The following is a 15,202-nucleotide window of genomic DNA, read 5'->3' as shown; positions in this document are numbered from 1 at the left end:
GATTTTTCACGAAAAAGTTCTGGAGGTCAATAGGAAATAAACCCGATTTCAGATTTGTTTTAAGGTGGAAAATTACGAGTTATGGAAAATTTATACTTGTATTCAGTGATGAAAATTTTCCGATCCATAAAAACATACTTCGCTTATTCCTATATTGTTGTATAGCCGTGATTTGAGGTGCAGAATTTTCTTCTATACTCTTCCGGAAAGTTTTCCGTTCTTAACGTATCAGTGATCAAGCAACAATTCCTCAGTATTCATAAATTGATTAAATTCATTTATAGAAATGTTAAAAATTGAAAGATTGTTTAAACAATCTGAAATTTTTCATGGCTTAGACAATTTTCAGTACTATGTAGGAACAAGTGAAACAATTTTTCATGAATCGAAGAATTGTCTGTCCTGTACAGTGACGAAAATTTTCCGGAAAATTTTGAAACGTAAAATTTTCCCATTTATAAAAACATACTCCACATTCCTACATCGTTGTTTAGCCGTGACGTGAGGTGGAAAATTTTCTTCTATATTTTTCCGGAAAATTTTCCGTTCTTAACAAATATCAATAATCAAGTAACAATTCCTCAGTATTCATAAAATTGATTGAATTTTTGTATAGAATGTTAGAAATTGAAAGATTGTTTAAAGAATCTGAAAACTTTCATAGCTCAGACAATTTTCAGTACGGACAATTTTCAGTAGGAACAAGTGAAACATTTTTTCATAAATCGAAGAATTGTCTTTTCTGTACAGCGATGAAAATTTTCCGGAAAATTTTGAAACGAAAAATTTTCCGATTCATAAAATATATTCCACGTATTCCTATATCGCTATTTAGGCGTGATGTGAGGTGGAAAATTTTCTTCTATATTTTTCCGGAAAATTTTCTGCTCTTTAATATCAGTGATCAAGTAACAGTTCCTCAGTATTCATAAAATTGGTTAAACATGTAAAAAGTGTAAGATCGTTTAAAGAATCTGAAAATTTTCATGGCTCACACAGTTTCCAGTACTATGTAGGAACAAGTGAAAAAATGTTTCATAAATCGAAATATTTTGTCTTGTATGGAAAAATTGAAGAACTTTTTATGAGTCGGAAAATTTTCATCATTTTGAAGCAAAAAGTAAAACAACTTTTTGTGAATCGGAAAGTTTTATTGCTCTGTAGAAACAAATGTATGGAATTTTCATGAATCGGAGAATTTTCTTCACGATGTAGAAACAAGTGAAAACACTTCTCATAACCCGGACAGTTTTGGATATTATGTATAGTGATTTTAGGTGGAAAAATTTCCACTATATTTAACTGCACATTGAGATATACAATTCCTGTAGAGGAAAATTAGACAGCAACAAATTATAATATTCCAATTAGATTTCGGGAACCAGAAAAATTTTCTAATATTTCAAGTTGGGAAGTAAAAATTTACATAGCGTCTCTCTCTCTCTCTCTCTCTCTCTCTCTCTCTCTCTCTCTATTATATCTACTTATTTATAAATGTTGCAGAATGTAAATCTATAAAAGTAGCAAGGCTATGAGAAAACCGTCTTATGCGTATTAAACTGACGAAATCTAATATTGTAAGATGAAATGTATATTCTGATGGAAGAACGCATTGAAGTTTTTGAAACATTCTTGAAATGAAGAACCGTTAGATTTTCATTTCATGAAACTTTTTAAGACAATATTCATTACCAATAAATTTTACGGCTAAACAACAATGAAGGAATAAGTGGGGTATGTTTTTGTGAATCGAAAAACATTCATGACTTTTCATAAATTGAAATTGTAAATAATAGAATGGGATATTTGTACTCTAGGAACTTATGTTCTCTGCACTTTGCGCTCACACACAGACACACACACATACACACACAGAGATAGATAGATAGATAGATAGAGAGAGAGAGAGAGAGAGAGAAAGAGAGAGAGAGAGAGGAGTTGAATTGAGTTGATTTTGAGTTTAACATCCCTTTCAGCAGCGAGGCTATGTAAGACGGGTCAACTGATTAACGTGAAATCCGAACTACATGAGCTCCCGATGGAAATCGAAGCCAGGACTTCCATGTCAAAGGCAGGTATGCTAACCGCTTAGAAACGACGGAGCTCGCAGATGAACAGAGAGAGAGAAACGCTGTGTAAAAGTTTACTTCCCAACTTGAAATATTAGAAACTTTTCCGATTCCCGAAAGCTAATTGGAAAATTATAATTTGTTGCTGACTAATTTTCCTATACAGAAATTCAAATTTGTAGTTGAATGTGCAGTTAAATATAGTGGAAAATTTTCCACCTAACATCACTATACATAATATCCAAAATTGTTGGCTTATGAAAAGTTTCTACCACTTGTTTCTACATCGTGATGAAAATTTTCCGATCTATGAAAATTCCTTTCACTTGTTTCTATAGAGCAATAAACCTTCCGATTCACAAACAACTGTTTTACTTTTTGCTTCAAAATTCTGAAAATTTTCCGACTCATAAAAAGATCTTCAATTTTTCCATATAAGACAGAAAATATTTCGATTCATGAGAAATTGTTTAACTTGTTCCTGCATACTACTGAGAATTGTCTGAGCCATGAAAATTTTCAGATTCTTTAAACGATATTTCAGTTTTTTACATTTCTGTACATGAATTCAACCAATTTTATGATTTCTGAGGAATTGTTCCTTGATTACTGATATTTTCTTAGAACCATAAAATTTTCAGAAATGGAAAATTTTCCGCGGAAAATTTTCCACTTCACATCACTACTTGTATTACTCATTGCTAATTGGTGTTATTCAACTTTATAACTAATTTTTAATAAGTCTCTTCTTTGCTTTCGTTAAGTTACTTTGAATAAATATTCATAATAATTGCAATTATGCATATTTGTAACTTAAATTTAACGTGGGGTTTTAGTGATTACACAAATTACAATTATGAGCATACTTTATGGAAATGCTCTCACAGAGGGTACCCGAGCACCGTTATACACTATGAAAAAGTGATTTTTCAAGTCTTTTGTGAGAAAAATACTGTGAACTGAGAAACCATAACCTTTTCCATATTGTACAGGGGTATTTTCCTGTGAATAGAAGTTTCTTTTGGAATGCGTTGAGAAATTAACACTTGCAAAAATACTCTCTTAGTACAAGTATATTTTAGGCACACACAAATTTCCCCCCACCTCGAAGTGCTTCAATTTCCTCACTGACAAACACATTACCATTTGATATTGTAAAGGTCAGATCCACCGTTATTGTAATAGAGTGGTTCTTAAGCGATTGACCAGAAATACAAACTTCGATTAATGACAATTTCACGGTCTTGTTTTATTACAAGTGTAAACTCTTTAGTTAGTACAGAAGAGGCCGTGGATCGTGTTCAGAGTTGATGATGATGGATTTTGGTGAGTCAGATTAGATCACTGGAAGAGTGGGTCAGAGTGGGTCACGGTGGGTCGTGGGTCAGAGTGGGTCATGGTGGGTGGTGGGTCGTGGGTCAAATTTTCATTGACCCACACCAGCTCTGCTTACCAATTGTCTCAGGCAGTTTCCTATTCGGCGGAAATGATTGACGAGAGGTCTTTCCGTGGCTAAGCGGTTAGCGTACGCGCCTTTGGTGGGGGAGACCCGGGATCGATTTCCAGAGGGAGCACATGTGGTTCGGATTCCACGTTAATCAGTAGGTCCATGTCTCGTATAGCGTCGCTGCTGGAAGAGACACTAAACTCAAAATCAACTCACCTTTACTCAAGCAATGATGAATGAAGATAACAGCATCAATCTCGATTTCCTGAAAGAAAATACCCACACCGTAAATTCGAGGTACGATCTTGACGTATTAGTAGGAAGACATACAGGCGTTATATTAATTTGTTTCAAATACAATAGAGTATTCGGATGTAAAACTGTATTATTGTGAATGTCTACATGGGAATCGAACAGTTTGATGTTCATATGTCACAGCAAACATTTATTACATTTCATGTGGTCGATACCTTGCTAAGATTGTTCGATCTGCAGAGATTTTAAACAAATTGTGTGTTGCCGATCTTGACACTCAAGTAATAAACACATATAGTGGTGAAGATTGAAGGTTCCATATACTGTGTCCTTCAGTTTTCTTGTAATGCTTTCTGATACAGGAAAGATATTGCTAAAACATTTTGAATATTTTTGTATTACCATCATCTTGTGCATTATAATATTTTGTACATTACATATGGGTATACGTTATATATAAGGATAATCAGAAACGTTGTTCTCTATAAATCACGATTTAAAATGTTGGGTTCCTACCTAATAAGGCAGGATGAAAATCAATTGCACTAGAGTTCTCATTCTATTTCTGGAAGAGGTATGATTATGAGAGTTATATGTTTTCAAGTAGAACCATTCATGGCGAGTCAGAAACTCAAAGCCAACCATCTTTGACTTCTAACAGTGTTCGTGGCCGCCAAAACATTTTTGATGTAACGCGGGCTACATACCTTCCAGGCATATCCTACTTTGATTTTCCTCATTTTACATCAAGTTGCACCGCTGGTAAAAAAAATGCATGGCCAAAATATACTAGAAACGGGTTGATGCTGCTTCTATGGTGGAAAAGAAATAATCACTCGAACATCAAACAAAAAAGGGGAGGAAAGGAAAAAGGAAAGAAAAAAAAATTCGAATATCTTCAAAGTGTTTTTTAATATAACATTGAAGGACAAAAAACATTATTTCTTGTTTTCGGTAAGACCCTTAACACGAAGCATATTCATAGTTTGTTTCATCATCGCCTTTTCTGAGATATGAGCATGTTTCGATTTTCACTTTTTTACTGTAACTTCTAAATTTGTAGGAATGTGAAGTCGATTTTCTGGCCAAATTATCTTTGGATATTAGGTACCTTTGGTATAAATATTACAGCAATTCTTCGTATAAGGGCACATTTTACCGCCTTATACGGCGATACCCTTTAAACTTGAGACGCTGAATCCATATGAAACCCAGATAAGGTCCTTACTAGAATCTTCTAAATGCTGAAATATTCTCATCTAACTCTGCATAGTTAATAATTTCAGGATTAAGATTACGTTAACTCAAATCTTGAGTCTGTGTGCAGTTGTTGTCAATGTATCGCTGTTACAGAACGATACATTCCTACGCAGGTTATCCATTAGCATTGTAATTTATCCGCATAAAGATGCCTCTATACACTTTCATGTTCACAGTTTGTGAAAAAGCTTTTTTCACCGTCGTATGGTTCTGCCATTCTTAGGATGAACATCAAACCTTCCTTACCCCACGCTTTATATTTTTACAAATACGTATCTGCGAGGGCAAATTTTCTTTGGGTGAAAGTTTCATTTTATTCGCACATATGGTTCAAAAGTTCTGACCCTCGAAATTTTAGTTGCACGACTTAGCGAACACCCTCTAGCTCCGGACTATCCCTATATCCTTACGAAGTTTACGTGAGAGTACAAAGAACTGTCTCAAATAAAAAGAGTAAAAATTTCTTTCAAACAAGTAAGAATCATCAAAGTCGGTGCACCTATGCTAAAGTTATGCATGAACATTGACATAATATACATATAGTTTACAATTAAAATGCCGCTGTTCCTGACGGTCCAGCGCGTTCCGTAATCAACGTATTACATTTAATTTGGTAAATATGGTAATAATAGCATGCGGAAGCGAATTACGCTGGAAAATATACTATTTACACTTTCCTCCATCAGGGGAAAAGGTGCCGCTGTATAGGCGTAACACACGAATTCATTCTTCATACACATGATTGTGTGAGGAGCAGCATGGCTATTGATAAGAGAGACCGTGCACTGTTAGTAAAATTGGTCTATCAAAACAGGAGCAATTAGAGAGCAGCATTGAAGGAATACCGGTGTCTGAAAGGAATGAGAAGAGGACCACAATCAAGAAATGGTTTAAAGAAGATGATACTGAATTTCGGGACAACGGGTGAGTTGCGTGAGGCTGCAGGAAGAGGAAGACGACTCATTTGAACTTTGATTGTTTACGACGTGGTTATGGCTGTTGTGGACGAAGCAGCACATGATTCATATTCCGCTACCAGTGCTCGGGTGGTATTACCGGAATTTGCCATTCCATCGTTCCCATTGAGGGAAGTTCTTTGGGCCATTTCATCCTGGTAATCGTACAATAATTACACAGCACAACAACTGAAACTCCAAGATCGGCCGAAAGCTTTGATTCTGTCCTTCGCATTTTGGCACGGATGGAAGTGAATAGCGTGCAGCCGTGGTATATCCTGCGGACTCATGAAGCGCATTTTGCACTAGAAAGTTCAATGAACACACATAGCAGTCGATTATGAGGATCAGATAATCAGCAGGTTCTGCAGGAACAGCCATTACACTCTTTGTACGCGACTGTGTGGTGTGGATTTAAAGGAACGTTCATTATTGGCCTTCTTTTCTTTGAGGAGATGACACCCCAAAAATTTGTTACATGTACCTTGATATCGGCACAATATAGCGACAACATGTGATTCCTGCTTTAAAAGCACGAAACTGGTGACAAATGTTTCCATGCAAGGCAGGGCAGCACCACACATCGGTCACTACCTGAAAGATCTGCTCCGTGAAATTTTCACTGCTGATCACATCATCTCCCGACGTTTTTTTCTGATGCATGGTCTACGAGATGTCTCGATCTAAATCCGTGTAATTTCTGGCTCTGCGGATATCTAAAAGCTCGGGTCTACCAGGGAAATATACAATCTCTGGTGGATCTAAAGGAGTACAAACGGCGACAGGTCGCATCAATACCGCCGGAACAGGTGCAATCAACTGTAGTGCATGCCATTTTGGGAATGTAACATGCCGTCGATAGGCTTGGTCGCCATATGGAGTATACCCTCTAAATTGGTCTGTAACCGCAATTGGTAATAAAGAATATATGTTAGCTTATTCCCATGTCACTTTTTGTTACTACTAAATGGAAATAGATTCACAATTTGTTACTCTCAAATTGCTTCTGAAGTTGTTCCCTTTGCAGCATTTGCTACAGTCAGCTGCCCTTTACTTCGGTCGCATTACATTTATCTCAAAAGTTTGATCTCTTGAGCCTAGAGCATGATCTTATGCATACATCCAGGACAATTTCCAGGTGCATAATACCAGTACAGTGCCACATTATCCCCTGGTGGCGGGAAGTAGAACTAATATTTTCCAGCGTAACTCGCTTCCGCATGGTCTCATTAGCATATTTACCAAATTTTAATGTAAATTTCAACAAGCGCTGGATCGCTTTGAAAAGCGGCACCTTAATTGTAACAATCCTGCATATACTTATATAGAACCTACTATGCGATCAAAACTATCCGAACACTCCCAAAAACATAGGTTTTCATATTAGGTGCATTGCTCTGTCACCTACTGTCAGGTACTCACTATCAGCGACATCAGTAATCATTAGACATCGTGAGAAAGCAGAATGGGGCTCTCCGCGGAACTCACGGACTTCGAACGTGGTCAGGTGATTGGGTGTCGCTGGTATCAGAAGTCTGTTCGCGAAATTTCCACACTCCTAAACATCCCTAGGCCCACTGTGTCTGATGTGATAGTGAAGTGGAATCGTGAAGGGACACGTACAGTACAAAGGATAAAGGCGACCTCGTCGAGACAGTTGAAGAGGGTCGTAAAGTGTAATAGACAGGCATCTATCCAGACCATCACACAGGAATTTCAAACTGCATCAGGATCCACTCCAAGTACTATGACAGTTAGGCGTGAGGTGAGAATACTTGGATTTGAGGTGAGAATACACTACACCTCACATCAAACAGGTAAATGCCAAACGAAGCCTCGCTTAGTGTAAGCAGTGTAAACATAGGACGATTGAACAGTGGAAAAACTTTAAGTTGAGTGACGAATTACGGTACACAATGCGGCCATCCGATTGCAGGGTGTTGCTATGGCGAATGCCCGGTGGAGCGTGTGTAGTGTGTAGTGTCATCTTTCAGCGTGTGTAGTGTCAATAGTAAAATTCGGAGGTGATTGTGTTATGGTGTGGTCGTGTTTTTCTTGGAGAGGGCTTGCACTTCTTGTTGTTTTACGTGGTACTCTCACAGCGCTCACCTACATGGATATTTTAAGCACTATCTTCCTTCCCACTGTTGAAGAGCAATACGGCGATGGCGATTGCATCTTTCAATACGATCGAGCACCTGTTCTTACTGCACAGCCTGTGGCGGAGTTGTTACACTACCATAACATCCTTGTAATGGATTGGCCTGCACAGAGTCCTCACTTGAATCCTATATCTAGTATATATATATATATATATATATATATATATATATATATATATATATATATATATATAAATGCAGGGTGGGCCATTTTAATCAATCCACGGAAATATCTGAAAAATAATAAAATGTGGAAAAATAATAAAATAATAAAATGTGGAAAAAAAATTTGAAGTACACGTTATATATTGCTAAGGGGGAAAACCAATTCCACCAAAAGTACCCCTCCAGGCCCCCCGTAAATGGGGGAAACGCTGTACCAATAGATGTTTCATATTGTGCACCAGTTTCAAAATGGCCGCCATGATATGATTCGGAAACTCCAGTACCCGTAGTATGAAAACCATGGAAGGTAAATGAATGGAACAAAATTGAAATACGTAAATATCATAGAGCATATCGATTGGTGTGGTCCCTGTGATCCAAGTGGCCTCTCTGAAGGGGTCCTGGGGGCTAACTTCAAAATTTCAATATCCGACCGGACAACGGTTCGGGCGTACGCTTGACCTACCAAATGCTGTTCGGAAGGCAGACTTCATGGATAGAGAGAGAATCGGTGCGCAGAGTTAGTGCGGATGGCCATATTTACATTTTGGTTAACTATTAGCACTCATGTCATACTGTGAGCTTGAGGGACGAAACGGTGTGTACGTATATCCCCGAAATGCTTTCTGAATAATCAGCACCCATTGCATAAAAGTTTCTGTGGCGACGGAGATTAGTAAATTCACACGTTTGTAAGTTCCAGCAACTGCATTATTCGACAACTTCTTTCGTATAACGTTCCTTCTGTTTTCGCATCAAATCATACTCACAAGTAAGGGGCCATATGGTTGTCGCGCAAATGAGATGCAGACATACGCCATCTGATTGAGCATGAAAAGATATGGAGAACACAAAAAGTTAAAGTGCTAAGGGCCATAGGGAGCGGAGCGAGGAAAGAGGAAACATTGAATGTCGGCAAAATTGGAGAAAGTTAGGAATTACAGGAAAAGTTAATTTCGTGCAAACAAGGAAAGAAAGTCAACCAAGAGAAAGAAACTAAACATAACAAGGGCATCAAGGACGAAGAAAGATCATAATCAGGATTGCCGTCCGGACCGCAGAGTTGCCAGCGCTGCATAACATTGATATGGAAGATATAGCACAATATAGCAATTCATGCACAAGGAAAATATTAGTAACACAAAAGATAATTGAAAAGACTCTGTACACGTGCGTAAAAAGGTTTAACGTAGTCGTGAGTGAATATTACACCCGCGTGAATACAAATGGAGGAAAGTACGCCCCATTTGTAGTTTAATTTCAGTTGACGTGAAGATCACGAATGAATGCGTGGTCAACACACAAACATTTCTCGCAGTGAGCACAGCGGATGAAAGGAAGCTGGTCACACGCGTCTCTGCAGTATTCCTGTGTAAGTCCTTTTTCAAAGGAATATCCGGAAGGTGTTTCAAACTGTCCAGGATGTTCATTGGAGTAGCCACATTTGAAAAACGCAAAGCGTATCATCTTTTGGAATGGCCTAGAGGAAAACTGGTAATGAACAAATGACTGAAGGCGGAGAAAGTTCTCACGTTGCCACACATTAATACTGGAGAACACTAACGTATGTGATGAATTTCAAAATGTTTTCGAACGAACGAAAGAAGAACACATCAGCAGGTTGTATAAAGCACATTTAGGAGGAATCAGCTTTTTGTAGAACTGAACACCGCCAGGAACAGTCATGTTGTAAAGATTGTCATCCTTGTTTGGAGTCCGGGAGTCAACCAAAAGCAAACCACGATCCTTATCCTGAAGATCGGGCCACAAAACTTCTTCCAGGAAGATTTGCAAATCCCGTTTGGTCATATTCGCTGATCTGCTTGCATGTGCTTTCACATTGGGGAACTCATGGAACGACGCTCCCAAACACTTTCGTTTCTGTTATAATGTGTACCACCTTCACTTTCATGTCTATATTTGTCCTCCCTCATGTACATTATTCACTCACGACTATCGTTAAACCTTTTTACGCACGTGTACAGAGTCTTTTCAATTGTCTTTTGTGTTACTAATATTTTTCCTTTTGCATGAATTGCTATACTGTGCTATACCTTCCATATCAATGTTATGCAACGCTGGCAACACAGCGGTCCGGATGGCAATCCTGATTATGATCTTTCTTCGTCCTTGATGCCCTTGTTATGTTTAGTTTCTTTCTCTTGGTTGACTTTCTTTCCTTGTTTGCAAGATATTAACTTTTCCTGTAATTCCTGACTTTCTTCAATTTTGCCGACATTCAATGTTTCCTCTTTCCTCGCTCCGCTCCCTATGGCCCTTAGCATTTTAAATTTTTGTGTTCCCCATTTCTTTTCATGCTCAATCAGATGGCGTATGTCTGCATATGATTTGCGCGACAACCATATGGTCCCTTACTTGTCAGCCAAACAGATATGCGTTACCATTCAAATAAAATTTCACCTTTTTTTAGTCACTACAGCGTCATCCTTACAAACAAATGTTTCAACCACACCATACCTATTTGTAAGGTAGCCTTAATTTGCGAATTACTGTAGGTTCTCATTTGAACTTTCACTGTTATTTTCCACCCCACTCACATACAGAGCACAGGGAGAGATTATTTTGCAGGACTTGGATTTCTCTATATACATTATGGCAAATTTACTCTAATATTTTTATCTCTGTTGTATTATTCTCGAGCCTTGGAACGCCTCCGTGGTTTTCCTATTTAATTTTTGTTATTTTCATTTATGTCTAACAGTATTCATACTATGGGCACTAGACATTTTCTTAGACACACTCACCATGTCTTGGCGATCATTTTGAAAACGGTGTCTCATGTCGAAAATATTCTTACAGAAGCTGTTTGATATTAATTTGTCTATGTAACGTGATGTTACTCGCTTCAAGTTGCTATTTGAAATTTTCAAGTTCGCCCCGGATAACTTTCAGTTGGCCCTTGGAGTCACCCCGACAACACCTCTCGATGTGCCTTAAGTCAGTTAGCTACTCCAGTTTTTCTTCTGTTGATTTATTTCCAATCGCTTTCATACTACGGGTACTAAACCTTTTCTCTGACACGGATACTATGTTTCGGCGGCCTTTTGAGAACACTGCCATTTCACCTCAATCGTTTTTTCCTGCAAGATGTTTGATTTTGCAAGATTTATCGAACGAGGTACCAGTCGACTCATGTTACTATTTGAAATTATGAAGTTAGCCCCCAAGACCCCTTCAGGGAGGCCACTGGGATTACAGGGACCACACCATTCGAATGCCCTATGATATTTACGTATTTCAATTTTGTTCCATTCATTTACCTTCCCTGGTTTTCATACTACGGGTACTGGAGTTTCCGAACCATATCATGGCGGCCATTTTGAAACTGGTGCACAATATGAAACATCTTTTGGTACAGCGTTATTTAGTTTTCCAAGACCTTTCGAACGAGGTATTACTCGACCCATGTTCCCATTTGACATTTCAAAGTTACCCCCCGTTACCCCCATTTACGGGTGCGTGGAGGGGTACTTTTGGCGGAATTGGTTTTCCCCCTTAGCAATATAATGTTTTATCATTTTTCAGATATTTCCGTGGATTGATTAAAATGACCCACCCTGTATATATATACACTTGTAGACCGAAAGCCTAAAGTTGTGTCGAAAACTATTTAAATCAGTCAAACTAATAAGTGGATAAAAAAATGCAAATTCATTATACAATCAAAAACATGCTGTTCGTTAACCGTTATAATTGTGAATTAGAATAAAGTGCAAAAATTATCAAAAATGATTAATAAATGACCTAAATAGAGAGCGGCCACACCGTTTCACTAGACTGTTAGTATGAATACAGATATTTCTAAGAAGATAACTTCGATTTTTTATAGCAAAACTTCCTCACTCAACTCTTTTCTCTTCCCACATTATGAAAGGTACTTTAGAAATAATGATATAGACCATGTAGGATTGAGGTAAGTTAGCATCTGGGTAAATCGTCACGTTTATAAAATAAATTGTATTCGTGTCATTTCCAAACGCAAAACACCGTGTTATCGTATACGAAGAAATGATTTAAGCTGTAACACTGTTTTAAGGACGCGATGATCAAATAAGTCATCGCTGATTGGACTTGGACAAATTTGGGAATGTGAATAGTATGTTTTAAATCTTATTCCTGCAAAGTAGGAAATGTTTTACTATGACTACTACACTAATACCACAACCACACATACTACTACAACAATATAGAGGTTGATTCATTTATATTCATCCGAATTGAAATGTGGCATTTACCTAGAAATGTGCTGTTTCTCCATGACCGGTTGTGTTTGATCTACTGACCACATGTACTGACTATTGCCCGGCATCGGAGTTTTGTGCAGGCGGATCATGGATATTGCATTACGCTCTTGTTTACAGACTTTCCACATGGTTGGGACTGTTGGAGACGGTGCACACTCGACGATGATATATGCTTCTCTTGAGGAATCCGAAAGTAGCATAGTCCATTTCTCTGGCGTCTGGTTTTTTGATAAGAATGCTAGAGAAGTGAATTGTCGAAACTCCATTTTCCTGTTCTGTACGGAAAAATCATTCCAGCAATATTTTCACATTATGGCTAAATGCCTTGCCTTGATGCAGTTCAATCTGGTTCACGTCTTGACAGTTCAGTGCTAAAATTCCATGCTTGTACATTTCAATCAGGACATGAATCTCGTACTACACAGTATTGATTTTGAACTGTCACTACACCTTTTCGAGACGCAGTTATCCCCTTTACAAAAAAACGATCACAATCATGAACCATTTTGGAAAATTCTCTACGCACTGGCGGAAGAAGGTGCTTCCGCCTTTGGCGTCAAGTGGTCTGTACGTAATGGTACGAATTTACCACAAGCTGGGATAAATCCAGGCCTTATCAAGGGTAACAACAACTTTCTACTGCTCACCCGCGAGGGACGTCAATACAGCCTTCTGCAGATTCTGTTTTTGCTCAGCAACATGACACGGTGTCAGGGAGTGCTTATTGCTTTTGGGAATTATTGTGAGACCCAAATCACTGTAAATGGCGCTGTTGATTCTCGCTCGCAATGTTCGTCATTTGCTAGCTACCGTGAGCAGTGTGCAAGGACTACTGAAAAGTTGCCATAAGCCGAGTCATATGCAATAGTGGCCGGATAATTTTCACGGAAGGTCATAAACTGCTTGACCACACCTCTCTACTATGAAAAAATGGAAATACTATTTGCTCGTATCGTGTCAACCTAATGGTGATGAGTTGCATACGGGAGGTACACTAACACATTGAAGTCGACACAACATAAATGAATCAACCTGTGTACAATTCTTTCACGAACTGTTCCTACCAGAGGTGCCGAACCGGTTTCACTATATAGTATTTTTGCTAAAATGGCTAAATTTAAAACTTGTAATCAATTATACGAACCGATTCTGTTTGTCTTTCTTCTGATGCTTTTGGAACCACAGCATCCTTTAGAGGTATTGCCTGGGTGCGAAAGCTTTTGTTGCTCTGTGCCTGTAGAAAGTAATAATATAAATAAATATCTAGTTATAATGTTAGGATCACCCAAATCGATTTCAACATATGGAATAGAATTAAAATTATTAATATTAATATTTCAGGATGGGGTCAACTGACGACACGTACAGTTTTTTTGTCGTAATCCACTCTTTTGAAAGCATATTGTCTATGCTACTTTAACATATTGTCTATGTTTAAAGTTTGGAACTGTCGAGTACGAAATATTTTAGAGAAAAGATATTTCAACATACAAATGCCAAAATTACTTAAGGCAACGAGACAGTAACACGACAGTCACTCCTATAATGAGGAAGCAAGTAAGTTCTCTAGGTGCTGATTAAATAGATAATTCTGGTGATGATTCAAATGTTGAAGAAATTTTGGATCATAATACAATTACATTTTCAAATAATAATTATTTAAATGCAAGTAAATCTTCAAATAAAAATAGTTTAAATAAGAAATGAAAAGATCTTTCATGGTGTAGTATAGTAAATGAAAAGAATGACTCTAAAATATACGTATATATTATAAGAAATATGCAGTAAGGGAATTCAGTGGAAGCCAGTTTAATATCTTTAATGCAAGAAAATATTAAATTAAATGAATTAAGAAGTAGTGAGGGCAGAGTTAATGTATTTGCAGAAATTCTAAATAGTTCACCCACCTTCATCTTTAGTGCAACGAGGCTCAAATGAAAACAATATAAATGTCACTGAAGTGTAATACATACCATTGGGACGAGTTACAAAAAATACAAACCATCATGAGTGGAAGGTTGTAAACCAAAGGTCTAGATGTCTTAAATCCCCAAAAAAGACAGAAAGAGTAACAAACCATGAATCACGCTAACTGCATTTATTAAAGATAGTGTAAATATTGAGGTAGTAAAGTGCAAATGTAGAGGCAAAACACAAGAGCTATTCATTATTTTACGTTAGCGTACCTGAAATCATTTTGATACTGTTTCCAACTCTGATATCTGGAACAAAGGAGAACTGTTTACAACATTCATGAGACAATTGAAGAATGAAGTAGTGGTACCCATGTCGGAATACGATCAGAAAGAATGAAAGAGAACAACGATTTGTCAGTAATGATTAGATCAATGAATATTACAACTGTACTATGAAAAATCTAATAGTTTGAACAGAAAGAAAAATGAATATACAGATGAAGTAAACTGTGAGAAGTGCGATTTTCATTCTATAACAGAAACGTGGTATATAAAAGAAAAATGCCAACTTATATAATTTTCCCAACACTATAGTGTGACACGAAACGTTAAAAATCAAACCCTCGCAAACAAGTATAAAGTTTAGTTTTAATTAAAAAAATGATTATTTGCACGGGATCCTTAACTCCACTGATAAATCCTTAGAT

The 15,202-nt window shown here is 37.5% G+C and overlaps 1 long non-coding RNA gene across 1 annotated transcript in view; it reads right to left on the bottom strand.

Moving 5' to 3' along the window:
* The window catches only part of LOC145668209 (uncharacterized), a 30,583-nt gene extending 16,768 nt beyond the window's left edge, over window positions 1-13,815 (bottom strand). The window contains exon 1 of the long non-coding RNA XR_014127993.1: window positions 13,724-13,815. This is a non-coding gene — a long non-coding RNA (uncharacterized LOC145668209). The remainder of the gene's footprint in view (window positions 1-13,723) is intronic.
* Window positions 13,816-15,202: the final 1,387 nt, after the last annotated feature.

The sequence above is a fragment of the Thermobia domestica genome, chromosome 1, assembly GCF_964235325.1.
Source record: "Thermobia domestica chromosome 1, izTheDome1.hap1.1, whole genome shotgun sequence".
NCBI lineage: Eukaryota > Metazoa > Arthropoda > Insecta > Zygentoma > Lepismatidae > Thermobia > Thermobia domestica.
The sequence above is the reverse complement of the archived record's forward strand: the minus strand, read 5'-3'. Positions and strand labels throughout refer to the sequence as shown.